General features: G+C 43.5%; 1 long non-coding RNA gene across 1 annotated transcript in view; it reads left to right on the top strand.

The window, feature by feature from the left end:
* The window catches only part of LOC136610886 (uncharacterized), a 31,728-nt gene extending 19,264 nt beyond the window's left edge, over positions 1-12,464 (top strand). Inside the window, exons 2-3 of the long non-coding RNA XR_010790189.1 lie at positions 5,141-5,509; positions 11,899-12,464. This is a non-coding gene — a long non-coding RNA (uncharacterized lncRNA). The remainder of the gene's footprint in view (positions 1-5,140; positions 5,510-11,898) is intronic.
* Positions 12,465-13,881: the final 1,417 nt, after the last annotated feature.

A 13,881-nucleotide genomic window follows, 5' to 3' on the forward strand; every position in this document is an offset into this window, starting at 1 on the left:
AGATGTGTTAGCAGCAGCATGTCGCCAGCAGTCGGTGTCGCGCGGTGTGGCAGCACAGCGGTGGGCAAGCGTCAGCAGGCCGTGCTGAAACTACTCAGCTTAGGCGATAAGAGGCACACGGCCCACGAACTGCTGCAGGGTCTGACACAGCAGACCGACCGCTGGCTTGCGCCGCTGAGCCTCCAACCGGGCATGGTCGTGTGTGACAACGGCCGTAACCTGGTGGCGGCTCTGCAGCTTGGCAGCCTCACGCACGTGCCATGCCTGGCCCACGTCTTTAATTTGGTGGTTCAGCGGTTTCTGAAAAGCTACCCACGCTTGTCAGACCTGCTCGTAAAGGCGCGCCGGCTCTGCGCACATTTCCGCAAGTCCCACACGGACGCTGCCACCCTGCGCACCCTGCAACATCACTTTAAGCTGCCAGTGCACCGACTGCTGTGCGACGTGCCCACACGGTGGAACTCTACGCTCCACATGTTGGCCAGGCTCTATGAACAACGGAGAGCTATAGTCGAATACCAACTCCAACATGGGCGGCGCAGTGGGAGTCAGCCTCCTCAATTCCTTTCAGAAGAGTGGGCCTGGTTGGCAGACATCTGCCATGTCCTTGGTAATTTTGAGGAGTCTACCCAGGTGGTGAGCGGCGATGCTACAATCATTAGCGTCACCATTCCTCTGCTATGCATCTTGAGAAATTCCCTGCAAACCATAAAGGCAGCTGCTTTGCGCTCGGAAACGGGGGCGGGGGAAGACAGTATGCCGCTGGATAGTCAGGGCACCCTCCTGTCTATTTCTCAGCGCGTACAGGAGGAGGAGGAGGAGCATGAGGAGGATGAGGAGGAGGGGGAAGAGACAGCTTGGCCCGCTGCTGACGGTACACCGGCTGATTGCCTGTCATCCTTTCAGCGTGTATGGCCTGAGGAGGAGGAGGAGGAGGAGGAGGATCCTGAAAGTGATCTTCCTAGTGAAGACAGCCATGTGTTGCGTACAGGTACCCTGGCACACATGGCTGACTTCATGTTAGGATGCCTTTCTCGTGACCCTCGCGTTGCACGCATTCTGGCCACGACGGATTACTGGGTGTACACACTGCTCGATCCACGGTATAAGGAGAACCTGCCCACTCTGATTCCCGAAGAGGAAAGGGGTTCGAGAGTGTTGCTATACCACAGGACCCTTGCGGACAAGCTGATGGTAAAATTCCCAGCCGACAGCGCTAGTGGCAGAAGGCGCAGTTCCGAGGGCCATGTTGCAGGGGATGTGCGTAGATCGAGCAGCATGTACATCCCAGGCAGTGCAACAGTCTTTAAGGGCCTGGCCAGCTTTATGGCTCCCCACCAAGACTGTGTCACCGCTCCCCAGTCACGGCTGAGTCGGCGGGAGCACTGCAAAAGGATGGTGAGGGAGTACGTAGCGGATCGCACGACCATCCTTGGTGACGCCTCTGCCCCCTACAACTACTGGGTGTCGAAGCTGGACACGTGGCCTGAACTAGCCCTGTATGCCCTTGAGGTGCTTGCTTGTCCTGCGGCTAGCGTGTTGTCGGAGAGGGTGTTTAGTGCGGCTGGGGGAATCATCACAGATAAGCGTAGCCGCTTGTCAACCGACAGTGCCGACAGGCTAACACTCATCAAGATGAACAAAGGCTGGATTTCCCCAGACTTCTGTTCTCCACCAGCGGACAGCAGCGATACGTAAGCAATACGTAGGCTGCACCCGCGGATGGAAGCTACGTTCTCTCTCACCATCCAAAACGGGGACATTTCTGCTTCATCAATCTGTGTCTAATATTCCTCCTCCTCCTCCTCCTGCTCCACCTCCTGAAACCTCACGTAATCACGCTGAACGGGCAATTTTTCTTAGGGCCACAAGGCTCACTCAAATAATTTTTCAGAACAATTTTTATAAGTTTCAATGCGCTTAAAAGCATTGGAACTTTAACTTGAACCAATTTTTCGTTACACTGGGCTGCCTCCAGGCCTAGTTACCACTTAAGCCACATTAACCAAAGCGATTAATGGGTTTCACCTGCCCTCTTGGCTGGCCATGGCCAATTTTTGGGATGTACATTAGTACTGTTGATACAGCAATTTGTGTGGGCCCTCGCCTACAGTGTAATCAAATTAATTTTTAGCCCACCTGCATTACAGCTGACGTTACCTCAGCTGTGTTGGGCAATGCAATGGGATATTTTTGTGTACCGCCGGTGGGTTCCAGGGAGCCACCCATGCTGTAGGTGCACACTGAGTTTTTAATACATCTGTACACTTCTAAAGAACCCGTCTGACCGGGGCATGCAGTGTGGGCCGAAGCCCACCTGTATTACGCACGACATTACTACCTCAGCTGTGTTGGGCAATGCAATGGGATATTTCTATGTACCGCCGGTGGCTTCCTGGCACCCACCCAGGCAGTGGGTCCACAGGGAGTTAAACCTACATGTGTCCACTTGTAAAGAATCCCAGTCTGACTGGGGCATGCAGTGTGGGCCGAAGCACACCTGTATTACGCACGACATTACTACCTCAGCTGTGTTGGGCAATGCAATGGGATATTTCTATGTACCGCCGGTGGCTTCCTGGCACCCACCCAGGCAGTGGGTCCACAGGGAGTTAAACCTACATGTGTCCACTTGTAAAGAATCCCAGTCTGACTGGGGCATGCAGTGTGGGCCGAAGCCCACCTGTATTACGCACGACATTACTACCTCAGCTGTGTTGGGCAATGCAATGGGATATTTTTGTGTACCGCCGGTGGGTTCCAGGGAGCCACCCATGCTGTGGGTCGACAGGGACTTCACAATAGGGAGTTGTACCTGCCTGTGTCTATGAATTAAAAAGCCCGGTCTGACTGGGGCATGCAGACACCTTGACAGAATGAATAGTGTGTGGCACATAGGTTCCCCATTGCTATGCCCACGTGTGCAGCTCCAGATGGCGGTGGCACAGGATTCTATTTCTCATTGCTTCTGTACAGCATTGTGGGCTATCGCTCCGCCACTTTTAAAGAGGGTCGCTGCCTAGCCGTGCCAACCTCTGCAGTGTATGCCTGCGGTCCCTCGTCATGGCAGACGCAATTCTAAATAGACATGAGCGTGGTGTGGCATGAGGGCAGCTGAAGGCTGCGCAGGGACACTTTGGTGTGCGCTGTGGGGGGGAGGGGGTGCGGTTGGGCAGCATGTAACTCAGGAGAAGTGGCAGTGGAGTGTCATGCAGGCAGTGATTGTGCTTTGTTGGAGGTAGTGTGGTGCTTAGCAAAGGTATGCCATGCTAATGAGCGCTTTTCAGAAGTAAAAGTTGTTGGGAGGGGGGGGGGGCCCACTCTTGCCGCTATTGTGGCTTAATAGTGGGACCTGTGAACTTAGGATGCAGCCCAACATGTAGCCCCTCGCCTGCCCTATCCGTCACTGTGTCATTCCCATCACTTTCCTGAATTGCCCAGATTTTCACACATGAAAACCTTAGCGAGCATCGGCAAAATACAAAAATGTTCTGGTCGCCCATTGACTTCAATGGGGTTCGTTGTTCGAAACGAACCCTCGAGCATCACGGGAAGTTCGTTACGAATAACGAACACCCGAACATTTTGGTGTTCGCTCATCTCTATTAAATACCATTCTGGAACATATTAGAACATAATAGCGTGCATAAATTTCTGGGTCTCCATACACCCTCTGAGAGACAGGGAAGGGAGGAAGGACTTGTTACTTGTATAGCATCAACGTATTCTGCAGCGCTTTTAGGTAATTTGTTTATTACCCCCCAGCAAGGTCATTTTACCAACCATGGAAGGATTGAAGGCTGTGTCAACCTTGAGCCGGCTACCTGAACCATGCAGGGATTGCTTAGGACTGCATTCTACTGCCTTAACACTCTGCACCACAGGAGCCATGATATTAGCCAACTATTTAGAAGAGTTCTTGAAATATCTGTTCTTTTTACCCCACTTGCCTATGTCCTAAGAGAGAAACGGTCTTAGAAATATTGACTTTAAATTACTTCAGATTATTTTCCATAAATACTGGTGGAGATCTCCTACCTGATCCCATCTGACAATTATTCACCATGTGAATCAGATTATGCAGTGTAAAAAATAAATGGATGCCAGGGGCCTTTTCCCTTTATTCCCACGAGCGCATATCGGTCGCCATTTTCATGGCTGGCCGATATACACTACGTTGGGAGAGAAAAAACTGGTGAACGGGCACACAAATTAAACGTTTGTGCGCCCGTTCATACGGCCTGGTGAGGTTGGCGCATATGCGCCGAGCTCACCATGTCGTTGCCCATTCCCCGTCTCTCCCCATCATAGGCTCACCTCTCGTCTCCTTCCCGCTCGTTCTTTGCAATGGGAGGGGGCGGGACAGGAGCAAAGCTAAGCAGCAGTCTGCCCTGCCTTCTCCTATTGATGGCTATGGGGCGGCCAATATGCGCCATCGTGGGAAAGAGCCCTAAGGGACACAGATGATGGAATTGTTTTGTAATGTGCAACGGAATTTAACTGAGTGGAACCCTGCACCAAATTCCTCAAGTCTACATGCAGATTTTGTTTTGGAATTCCAGGCAGAATTAAGCCATTTTGAAATCTGAATCAAAATCCACACATTCAACATTTGGTTTTTAGTGGAATTTGGCTGCCAATTCCAACTCATGTGAAAGATCCCTTTTCTGTATGTAGGTATTAGTCACCTACCCATTTAATGTATAATGTCTGACTAATTGTCAATAACTAGTTTTGATATGAATTAATTTGGAGATAATTATAAACCCCTAACCCCTTAATGATATAGCCCAAATTTTTTTTACATTTTTGTTTTACCCTCCCCACTTTCAAAAAATGATAAATCTTGTTTTTGTGGGACGAGTTGTGGTTTTGAATTGTACTATTTAATGTGCTATATAATATACTGCAAAACCTCTACATTAAGTGAAATGGAAAAAAAAATGTATTTCCGCTATCTTTGGTAACCAAACAGCACCTCGGAAATGCCGATCAGGGCATTTAAATACTTTCCCTTCCATTGAGAAAGAGTTAAGGAGAAAAATTTTATTCTATAAAGCCGCCATGTGTGATGTTTTCTCCTGTAGCCTAATTTGGCTCAATCAAAGTTGGAATGTAATAATGTATTGCGTTTCTCTAGGTCCCCCGTCCTCCTCTGCACTATTCATGGTTACACAGCCGTATAACATCACAGGTCAGAGAGGAGCATCTGTGATACTAAACTGCTCATACAGCGGATATAAGGAGAGTGATGTCCTGGGGGCTAACATTTACTGGAGACTCGGCAACATAATCGGTCCTTATGTCTACCACCCTAACAAAGAAATGGTACATCCTGATTATGCAGATAGAACGGAAGTAACAGGACCAGCAGATCTCCACATACGGGGGCTGCAGATGTCAGACGACTCCACCTATTACTGCTTTGTGATGCTCAGACTGTGTATTGGAACTAATAAAAAGGAAAAACAAATTCAGTTTGGAGAAGGAACACAACTAATTGTGACAGGTAAAACATAAACAGGAAATGCCACTTTTATAAAGCACAATACATATTATAATGGAATACGAAATTACTTTAACTATATATATATAGGTGAAAGCCCTCCCTGACTGACTCACCACTAATTCTCTAACTTCCCGCTGCCGTACAAACATTAAATTTGGCAGAAACATTCTTTAGGTCCTAAATAGGAAAGGTTAAGAGGTCACAACTCAACTATTCAATGCTAATTGCAAAAGTCTTGGCCCCCCTGTGTAATGTACCTAATCTAATTCCCTAACTTCCCAATGTTGTAGAAACATGAAATGTGGCATGACCATTCTTTAGGTTCTAAATAAGAAAAGTATAGGGGTCACAACTTGATCATTCAATGCTAAGTGCAAAAGTATTGGCAATCCTATCTAATGTAACTTCCCGGTGTCATACAATCATGAAATTTGGCTCGACCAAAAGTATTGGCACCCCTGTGTAATGTACCAAATCTAATTCTCTTACTTCTCAGTGTTGTACGAACATAAAATTTGGCACAAGCATTCCTTAGGTCCTAAATAGGAAAAGTAAAGGGGTCACAACCTAATTATTCAATGCTAAGTGCAAAAGTATTGGCACCCCTATGTAATGTACCTAATCTAATTCTCTTACTTCCCAGTGTCATACAAACATAAAATTTGGCAAGAGCATTCTTTAGGTCCTAAATAGGAAAAGTAAAGGGGTCGACTCACAACTCAATTATTCAATGCTAATTGCAAAAGTAAGTGCACCCTCATGTAATGTAACTTCCCGATGTCGCACAAGCGTGCAATTTGGCGTGAGCATTCTTTAAGTCCTAAGTGAGGAAAGTGTGTGTGTGTGTGGGGGGGGGGGTGGTGGTGGCACATTCTGCACAGGGACATCGGTACATGCAGCCTGAGAAGAATCTAACATTCCTCTATGTGAATACATATTTTGTTCCTCGGTTTCTCTAAAGTAACCACGACTTGATAAACTTTTCTGTGCAAACAACATGTAAACACCGGTATCAAATTAACTCCAGCGAAGCCAGGTATATCAGCTAGAAAGTAATAATAAATTTCTAAATAATAGTCAGCTACCAGTTCTACATATTGACATTGATTACAGTGCAGTTACCTTCAGTGATCACAGGTAACATAATCTCTATTGTTGATCTCTCAACTTGTCTCTGCAGAATTTGACAAGCATAGATATTTGGCTCCTTGCTTTTCCATCACCCTCCCTACATTTTCTACATCTCTATATAATCCATAGTGTCCCAGATAGCAATTATGCTGCATGCAGTAAGTACTGCTTTTAGTCCCCCATCAGAATAATGCTGCCTCTTCTACTTCATATTTAACTCCTTAACGCCACAGGGTGTTACCAATAGGCGACCTCTGGCTGCAACAGCAGGGGTACATAAGGACAGTGCCCGCACTGTTAACCCCCTACATAGTAACATAGCATGTAAGGCTGAATGAAGACAATGTCCATGTAGGTCAGCCTGTTTATCCTTCTTGTTGATCCTGTGGAAGGCAAAAAACCCCAAGAGGCGGAAGCCAATTAGCTCTTTTGGGGGAAAGAATTCCTTCCCAACACCCTGATGGCAATCAGACTAATCCCTGGATCAACCTCTAATAGTTCCTACCTGTCTGTATACACGGATCAACAACCTGCTGGTTACCTAAATTTTATATCCTGTAGTATCCTTCCCCTCTAGAAAGACATCAAATCCCCTTTTTAAACTCCTCTATGGATTTTGCCATCACCACATCCTCAGGCAGAGAGTTCCACAGTCTCACCGCTCTTACAGTAAAGTACTCCCTTCTGTGTTGGTGATGAAACCTGCTTTCTTCTAGACGTAGAGGATGCCCTCTTGTTACCGTCGCAGTCCTGGGTATAAACAGATCGTGATGGAGATCCTTGGATTAATTCATAGTTATTTGATCGCCCCTTAGCTGTCTTTTTTCTAGGATAAATAATCCCAGTTTTGATGCCTCTCTGGGTATTCCAGTCCCGTCATTCCATGTATTAGTTTAGTTGCCCTTCTTTGAACCCCCTCCAGCACTGTAACATCTTTCCTGAGCACCGGTGACCAGAACTGTACGCAGTATTCCATGTGAGGCCTGACAAGTGCCTTATATAATGGAAGGATAATGTTCTCATCCCTCGCCCCTATACCTCTTTTAATGCACTCCAAGACTCTATTAGCTTTTGCAGCAGCTGACTGGCATTGATTGCTCCAGTTTAATCTACATTCCACCAGTACTCCCAGGTCTTTTTCCATCTCACTTTTCTCTAGCAGTACCCCATTTAGTGTATATTGGTGACATCCTTTTCTCCTGCCCATATGCATAACCTTACATTTATCAATATTGAACTTCATTTGCCATTTTTCTGCCCAAGCCCCCAGCTTATCCAGGTCCATTTGTAGCTGCACATTGTTCTCCATTGTATTAATTGTCTTATATAATTTTGTGTCATCTGCAAATATTGATATTTTACTGTGCAGCCCTTTTATCAGGTCGTTGATAAATATGTTGTACAGAAAGGGGCCCAATACTGAACCCTGTGGCACCCCACTAGCGATAGTGGCCCAATCAGAGTATGAACCATTTATTATCACCCTCTGCTTTCTATCTCTGAGCGAATTCTTTACCCAGATACACACGTTTTCTCCCAATCCGAGCTGTCTCATTTTATATATCAGCCTATTATGGGGCACGGTGCCAAATGCTTTAGAGAAGTCCAGATATACGAGATCAACAGACTCTCCCAGGTCCAACCTAGAGCTTACTTCATCGTAGAAGCTGATCAGATTGGTGTGACATGATCGACCCCTCATGAACCCATGCTGGTGAGCAGTTATTCCGTTGTTCTCCTTGAGATATTCTTAGATGGCGTCTCTCAGAAACCTGACAATGCGCCAATCCAGTGGTACAACCCCGGTCTTGATAGTATCCACAAATATTAGATATAGAGGCCTAGCTATCACTTCACTCAGTTCCCTTAGAACCCTTGGGTGTATTCCATCTGGGCCTGGCGATTTATCAATTTTAATCTTCTTTAACCGGTTCTGCACCTCCTCCTGCGTTAGCTATGAGATATTTTGTGAGGGGTTCATTTTATTCCCCTGCATCTCCTGTGACATTTCCTTTTCATTCGTGAATACGCTTAAAAATAAACTATTTAATAGGTTTGTCTTCCCTCCATCATCTTCAATGATTTTGTTAAAAGGCTTTAAAATCCTTTTGCTGTTAATATAGTTGAAGAATAGTTTCGGGTTGTTTTTGCTCTCTTTGGCGATCAGTCTTTCTGCCTCCTCCTATCTTTGTATATTTGTTTTTTTCCCTGTACGATTTTAGCGCTTCTTCGCTGCCTTCTTGTTTTAGTAGTTTAAACGCGGTCTTTTTTACGTTTATTTCCCCCCTTACCGTTTTGTAGAGCCACATTGGTTTCCTTTTACTTTTATTTTTAAAGGGAATGAACTGCTCACATGAGGTGATTAGGATCTTTTTAAACTTTTCCCATTTGTTGTCTGTACTGATATTTTTGAGGACGCTATCCCAATTAATGTTACTGATGTGATCTATGCAGATTGCAGCATATAAAGGGTTCACAGAGGGAGTGCGCTCCCTCTGTGATGTCAACGGCCCCCTACTATGTAATTGTGGAGGGCCAACGGGTTGCTATGGCAACAGGACGCCAGATACAGGTGTCCTGCTTTGCCATTGCCTATAATGGCTATTGCAAGCAATAAGGCATTGCAGGATAGAAATCCTGCAATGCTTTATCATAGCGATCATAGCTGCTTTCTCTCTGTGATAAAAGTGATTAAAAAGCCATATGTACCCCATAATGGTGCAAATAAAGTCTACAACTTGTGATGCTAAAAACAAGCCATCACAGAGCTCTGTCCATAGAAAACTTAAAAATAATGATCATTTCAAAAAAAGGAGAGGTTTTATTGTGCAAAAGTCGAAATGCCTAAAAAATGTATTGTGTCATTTATACTGCATGATTGCCGCTGTAAAAAAAATTAAATAATGGCAGAATAAATGTGTTTTCTCTCCCTGCTCTAAAATAAATAAGTTTTACAATACATTATATGCACCCAAAAATGGTACCAATAAAAAACTAGTTTGCCATGCAAAAAACAAGCCCTTATATGGCCATGTCGACGGAAAATTAAAGTTATGGTTTTTGAAAAGTGGAGATGAAAATCCTAAAAAATCATTGTGGCCTCAGCGCCAAAGTAGGCCACGTCAATAAAGGGTTAAAATGTCCACATTTTGCCCCCATAATTTAAAATACTGCCTTTGCTGCTCCTGTAATAAACAGTGCCATTTTTTTTCTGACCCCACAATAGATAGGGCCAGCACTTCTGTCTCCGAAGTTAATAATGCCACCTTTGCTTCCCCCAGTACTAATGATGCTGCTTTTTCTGTCCCCGAAGTTAATAATGCTGCCCTTTTCTGCCAACATAATTATTAATGATGCCGCCTTTTCAGTCTCCTTTGTAATAATGTCACCTTTCTGCTTTTCTTGCTAGTTAAATGAAAAACAAAAAAAACTGTGGTATATTCTTCTTGCAGAGCGCTGCCCTGGGCAGCTCTGGACAGCTCTTCATTCTCCTCCTTTCTTTAGGGGTCAGAGTGGTCACTTAATATGTGCTCTGATATGTGCTCAGTGCTAGTGTATCCAGCCCAGCGCCAGCCACGTGTCATGTCACATATTACGTGACAACAGTGCCTCCGGAAGAAAGGAGGAGAATGAATGGAGCTGCATGGGGGAGCATTAATCAGCAGTAAGTGTGAATACCCACTGGCGTTATTCTTGCACTTTTTTTTTCACACGATTGTCAATGGGACTTTCTAATGTTAAAAACGCATCACAAGTATGTGCTGCACAATTTTTGTGCGATGTGTTTTTAACATTAGAAAGTCCCATTGTCAATCGCGTTAAAAAAAACGCAGTGACATTGCGTGAAAAAACGTGCAAGAAAAACGCAAGTGCGCAGGAGCCCCAACATTGCTAGTCCAGAATCTAGGCGAATATAATAAATGCCACATTCAATATGCACAGACATCCGTTATAACGGCGCCACAGTAGCGTAAAATCATAAACATGCCCAGAACTGGTAAAATAATAATTAAAGCAATTATAACAGAGCTAAAGAGGGGAGGTGAGATTTGAAGCAATAGTATGAATATATGTTATCTCACCAGTGGGGAAGTGAAAACCACGTGGGTCACGCAAATCATACTCGCGACGGTGCTCAGTGCCAGGTAAAACTCTCTCATTCTAAGGATAGACAGAAAGGCTCCCTGAAGTCAGCAGAAACAATATTGTTTGAGGCGCCCCGCTGGCAGCGTCTAACTCGTGTGTCCGCGATATAGAGGCTGGTGATGTCATACAGCTGCCACAGAAGCCGCTAGAGCCCAAACTAACGCGTTTCCAAAGAAACATGCTTCTTCCTCAGGATTTTCAGTTCCATTTTGCTTGCGTTTCCCCTGCAGCTACTGGTTCTGTATTCCGGACGTGTTACAGATGACATTACAGCCGCGGATCATCAGTTTTTGCCTCCATATATTTTATTGGGCAAATACTGATCTGTATTTGCCAAATAGAAAAGAATAAAAATATGGAGACAAAAAGCACAAAAATAGGTCAAAGTGTGTTTTTCTAAAAGCAACAGTGAAAAATATACGTCCCTGTGACTAGATACATAGATTCACATTAGCTCTGTATTACGGACCACAAAACACGGACCCAATATTCACTTATCTATGGCCCAAGTCTGTATTCACGCCGGCAAGGGCCATTTTGGTAAGTAAAAAACTGATCATTTCCCATGCAATTTTCCCCTGAGTAAAAATGTGTTTTTTAATTTTGTGTTTTTCTCTGCTTTACAGTGAAAATAGAGAAAAACACTGGTACTTTTTTCATGTGGTCTCCATAGTAAACTGTATTTAAAAAGCATCACACTTGCATGGAAATCACATGCTAATCGCATTCCATGTGATTGTGATGCATTTTTTTAAGGCTCCCATAGAAAACAATGCGTGATTCTTAAAGAGGAATTGCACAAAAATAGGACATGTAGCGATCTGATCACTTGTGCAGTTAACCTCTCCAAATTAATGGGTTAGTTTTCTGTGTGAATTCGATCCATCTAGGATTTTTCTTCGTAAATCGACATGGGAAAACAAACTTACAGAAATGTTTGGAATTGAACGTCCATTTGACACATGGGATTTTGGCTGATTCTGCATCATGGACATGGATTGTGAAATAAATCTATGGGACATTCAGAGAAACTGTTGCATCGTCTATTTATCTACCTTCTGTCTTCTGCCATCACCTTACTGACTGTCTCCTGATTTTTTTGTATTTTACAGATCAGGTCCGGACGGATCTAAATACAGCGGTAGTCAGCTTTGCCTCTTACCTGGGTTGTAAATTATTCATCTCACTTGTACTTTTCTTATTGGCTCTATTCTATCTGCAAGATAAATCAGCCAATGAGAGTGAGCCTACCACGTCAGCAGACCCCCATCAGGTGCAAAGCAGTAGGGGAACACCTGTGGCTAACACATAAGAAAGAAGTATTCTGAAGGATTCCCAGATACAAGGGACTGTACTTCAACAACAGAGTAAAAACATCTTCACAAATGGCACCACTTACACGTTTTGAACAACGGTGTTCATTTATTAAAGATTTTACTGGCTGATATATCCTGCTTTTCCCAAGTTACTTGGTTCAGATGTTTATGTGTTGTTTGCTTGGATTTTTTTTTTTTTTTGTTAACAATATTTTTTATTGAAAGTTTTCTACTTCAAAGGACCCGAGGACTACACTATATTCACCATTTTGCATAGTTCTTCGTGTTCCCCAGGAACCCCCACGTGGAGGTGACCATGCAACGTTTCCTTTATATAAAATAAAAAAAATACATTTGTGAAAAACAAATCAGAAAACACTTGTATTTTATAATGAAATAACTCCTCGATCAAACTAATACTTTTGCACTTATCATTGAAAAATCAAGTTATGACCTCTTTACTTTTCCTATTTAGCACCTAAAGAATGCTATTGCCAAATTTAATGTTTGTACGACATCAGGAAGTTAGAAAATGTAATTCGGTACAGTACACTGGGGTGCTAATACTTTTGTTCTTAGCAGTGAATTTTCAAATTGTGACCCCTTTACATTTCTTACTTAGGACCTAAAGAATGATCATGCCAAATTTCATGTTTGTAAGACACCGGGAAGTTACATTACACAGGGGTCCCAATACTTTTGCACTTAGCATTGAATAATCAAGTTTGGACCCATTTACTTTTCCTATTTAGGATCTAAAGAATGGTTTTGCAAAATTTCATGTTTGCACGACACTGGGAAACTACATTAAATAGGGATGCCAATAGTTAATACATGACAAAGAGCACATTACAATTCATATAAGATCAAATTAGTTGATTCTCAATGTGATTGCCCACTTCACATATTTTATGTTGTGTTGATTTTTAGAGACAAGCTGGCAGTCTCTGTCCCAAAGTTTGTGCCTTTTTTAGGTAGTGAAATCTAATATTACCATTACATAGGTGCTAAATGGGACACTCATCTAGCATGGCTGCTATATCGATGACTTTATCATGATTTGGGGTGTTGATGTGTCAGACATACAAGATTTCATCAGTTATTTGAATGACAACAATTTGAATTTAAGATTTTCTGCAGAAACACAGAAACTTATTATTACCTTTCTGGATTTGCCTATCATGGCTGATGTAGAGATTGGATTGTTTACTACTACTACTTACTACTACTACTAGGGAAATTTTGAAAAAATGGTCATTTTTTTCACATTTTCAACTGCAATATGTCAAATATGTGCAAACATACTGTACAAACTTTTGATAACATGTATATTCACATCTGTTTACTTTATTCTGGAAGCAGATTGGAAAAGCTTCAGTTTTTTTTTAAATCATTTAGGAGATGTACAAATTTAACATTAATTTTCAACATTCTGAGGAACACTTTGTTTTCCTACATCAAACCCAGATTGCAAAGGCTCATAGGTGTCAGAATTATAGATATCCCCACAAATGACCCCATTTAAAAAAAAAATGCACATCTTCATGTATTCACTAAGGGGGTTCATGAGTATTTTGACCCCAAAGTTACTTTTCATGAGTTAATCCAATTCAGAGGAGGAAAATAGATTAAACTGGAGAACTTACTTTCCCCTGCTATGTAATTGTGGAGGGCCAACGGGTTGCTATGGCAACAGGTTGCCAGATACAGGAGTCCTGCTTTGCCATTGCCTATGATGGCTATTGCAAGCAATAAGGCATTGCAGGACAGAAAAACTGC

The sequence above is a fragment of the Eleutherodactylus coqui genome, chromosome 2 (assembly GCF_035609145.1).
Source record: "Eleutherodactylus coqui strain aEleCoq1 chromosome 2, aEleCoq1.hap1, whole genome shotgun sequence".
NCBI lineage: Eukaryota > Metazoa > Chordata > Amphibia > Anura > Eleutherodactylidae > Eleutherodactylus > Eleutherodactylus coqui.